Genomic DNA, 4,059 nt, shown 5'->3' on the forward strand with positions numbered 1-4,059 from the left:
AGGGCATTGGGAAATGGTTGATCAGACGTAGACAACATATCCTTTTTGCTTTGTTGAATAAGCAAATCTAATATTTGGGTATAAATCCCAATCATTTTTGTTTCTTTCATGAAAAGAAAACCGATGACATTGTTCCCTTTAAGGTGGTGGGGTTTGGGACACCCTTGGTATACTTTTCCCCATATTTTTGTAATGTAATGACACTCTAAATTGTAAATCAGTATATTTTTATGAATAGCCCTGAAGAGTGGGGCCATCAATCCATGATATAAGAGTGAAGGGGAAATATAAATCTAGGTGGGGATAACTAGCACCATTCAATTAATTTTATGGTGCAAATAATAAGAAAAATAAGAGGAAGAGTCTAAGAGGAACATGAAGAGACACTCATGATAAGTTATACAAATGAATTTGAAAAACAATGCTTGGGTTGGATCTTCCTCTTGGGCAAGAACATGAAAAGTGTTGGAAAGACCTACAAATTGGAGGGAATGAAAATTCCCTAGGAAAGTAATTTGAAGCCTAGAGGAGCTCATGATAATTCTGAGGAAAAAGGGAATGAGTGTTTTCCAGGAATTGACAAAGAAAAAACTTAGTTTTTTTTTAAAGAGTTGATATACCACATGATTTTATAAGTGATCCCTTTCCTCTTTGAAATTAGCATGTCTTCCTACTAAAACTATTGAATAAATTCCACTTAGATAGTGGAACTGGCTTGGGTGTGATTGTTGTAAGTAATTCTAGCTATAGTAGGTCTATGGTTGGGTGAAAAATTAATTTCCGACCTTTAGTTTGGCCATTTGTTTTAATGTAAATGAATGCATGTAGCTAAGAGCTATGAAATTAAAGATTTCTTTTGTGGAATTTAATGTCTAACTATGAGAAATGCTAAATGACTATAGGATGTTGGTGCATGAGGTTTGTTAATTGAAACACTTGAATGTTTTGTAGTTTTTCTTATAACTTTTGTTATCCATTAATAAGTTAAATGCTTAAAGTTATCCATCTATTGTGTATTGAGTGCATTTTATGTTTAGTGTGATGATAAATGGCTTTATTATCAACAAGGGATACCATAATTCCATGTGAAGTGAGAGGTCAAGCCCTGAGCAATCATCTCAAGAATGGGTTCATTCATGTGTTCTTTCTGAACCTGCAAATGTTTCTAGACAACCCAAGTATAAAAAATGATAGATACATATATGTTCAAATGCATCTGTAAACTAATCTTGAATGTTTTCATTTTGGCAACTGGGCCTCAACCTATGAACTACATGTTCAGGAAGGATGGATCTGATTTATGAATAAATGTACGAATAGACAAAAATGCAAGTCCAATGGGCCTAATTTTAAATGAACAGATAGATGTCTATTTTTTTTGTTATGAAACTAACAAATATGGATTTCAGATCCTTATTTTATTAGTGCTAAAATCGAAAGACATATCATTGTATTTATCAATCTATTTGTAGGTTGGGTCAAAGCCCCTTTGAGCTCAGGAAGGATTTAACGACTATGTACGTGCATAAATTATAAGCTCATAAGGGATAGCACAAGGCATATATAAATATATGCACCTATGCACTTGTATAAACCTTTTCATGCAAGATTAAGAGTCGGGTCAAGTCTCCATGAAAGCTCAGGAGGGAAAGCTAGTTAGGACAACATCATATTCACATATGCTATGGCTATTGAGGCCTCGAGAAAGGTCTTATTCATATATACTATAATGGTTTTTATTTAATTAAATGCATGGGATTTGAAAACCCTACCCTTCAAAGGAAATAATCCTTGAACCTAGTATGCCCATAGGGCCAGGAGCCATGACCAAGTGCAGAGGAGAGGAGATATGAGGTGTTGGATGTGTGGAAGCATCAACGTCTTCCACATAGCCCATAGGAATTACCTTGTAGGTTTCAAATGGAGGAAGGTGTGTATCTGGTCAATAGTTATCTGTCGAGACAATATTTCATAATGGGGCCCGTTGGCAAGGAAACCAACATTGAAACTCCATCGTTGATTAGTAAGCATGCTCCCTGCCATTGGACGACCCCAACTATTTGAGTCAATGACATGACCCTAGCCTTTAGAGACTATGATGTCATGCTAGTGTATCCACCCTGGTGAATTCCTATGGAGCTCGGTGCAATCCTGCTGAGATATTATGCTTGGGATGAAGTGGAAAGAGTGGGACCCCTCTAATGTGATTGATCATTATATAGTGTTTTATTTAACCAATGTGGAAAATATTTTTTGTTTGTGCTTCATGTAACCCTAGTGATTTAACTCGAAGGCATCCTGAAGTATTTGCAAAGGGGCTCGAAGGGAAACTTCTAATATTTTATTCTCGGGGCAACGTGGTGTTGTGGGACGGTTAATTTGTGACCCATACTAATGATTGAGTGCTCCTGCTAGGTTGATGTGGTGGCACAACTAGGTGGAAATTTCACATAACCTCAGAGGATTCTTCCCTAGTGGTTTCAATGGGGGACTCCAAAGGAAATCCCTAGGATTTTATTTCTGGGATGAGGTGGAAGAGGGGGTCAGCATGAAATTCATGTCTTGAAGAGGATTCAACCTTATAATATATATGTATATGCCTACGTCCCGTGAGTATGAAAAGGGAATGAACAAGTCGGAAGTGGATATCTGCTTGACCAATCTTGATGACATGGCATGTGAATATTGGTTGAGTCCTTTACCAACTATCTCTTTCGATCAAGGAGTTGGATTGAAGCAAAAATTTTACCATTGTAAATGTCTCGACGATATGATCACAACAGTGTTGTCCATTTTAAGTTTCAAAGAATTTGAAAAGGTTGAAAAAATTAGACCCCATTTCCATATCTAGAACCTTGGAGGTCGGGCTAGTTGAGTAACCGCTTCCTTCTACCCTTAGTAGGGGCTAGGGATAATAGGGTTTGTGTTACAACCTGTTACATTTTCTTGTAGAAAAAGAGATGAGGAAATGCCAAGTTTAGTAGCATCTTATCCTTGCATGCCAATAGATAGTCATTTTTTTCTCCTGCTTTATAATACATTTAGAATAATAAGTTATTAGTACAAAATTTACAAAATTAAAATCTTGTTACAATATTATAAAAAATGGGAGGAGGATATTATTGTAGTCAACCATAACCTATGGAAAATAAAGGAAAGAGACAAAAAGAAATAAATAAAATAATGTTTAAATTAAAATTTAAAAAAACAACCACAAACGAAAAGAAAAATGATATGTACATGAAATATCATGAAACAATAATTTCATCCTTTAATATTTGTAAAGGGAGGGGAAGTTTCCCGGAGTGCTTATCCCATTTGAAGTATGAAATTCATCATAGAAACATACTTTGTGATTTATTTTTCTAACAAGCATGTGATTAGCAACTTATGCAAAGTATTCCATGGAAAAGATAATATGAGAAGGGAAAGATCATGTTGGGTCATTTACGATTTTCCTTCTACGTGGGAAGTTGTGAGGATCTTTATATGAATAGGCAAAGTACATCCTTGGATTTATGTTACGTATAAGACAAAATACATTTTTTTTTATCGTTGGAACAATGAAAAGTTACGTATAAGACTTTCGGTTCATCTCGTTTTAGAATGTCCAATAGCATCGAAAGTTCTTTTGGTTCATTTATGACAAATATATTTTATAATTAAAAAAAAAGGTTGAAAAACAAATTTCCTATGTAAACATAAATTTGAAATTACCAAACTATATTGGTAGAGAGTTTCATTAAAATCTTAGTTTACCGAGAAATCTTAATTACATATTATGTATAAAGATCACACTGTTGTGGGCAACTGCTTTTTTTTTTCTTTTAATATCTATTTATGTAATTAGTGGATGATGTAGGTATTTGGATACCTTGGGTGTAAATTTCCTTTTATTGTTTTTTTCTCAATGTCATATAACAATCTATTACACACGTATCTTGACCGTGCACTTTTTTTTGTTTAATAGAAAATAATGATATTTTCTCTCTGGAAAAAAAATTAACTTACTAAGAAGCGGAAATGCTTTGCTTTTGACTCTGACATTTCTATTTCACT

Source organism: Pinus tabuliformis, chromosome 2_2, assembly GCF_031772625.1.
Source record: "Pinus tabuliformis cultivar Carrire ecotype Pingquan chromosome 2_2, CPIR1, whole genome shotgun sequence".
Lineage (NCBI taxonomy): Eukaryota > Viridiplantae > Streptophyta > Pinopsida > Pinales > Pinaceae > Pinus > Pinus tabuliformis.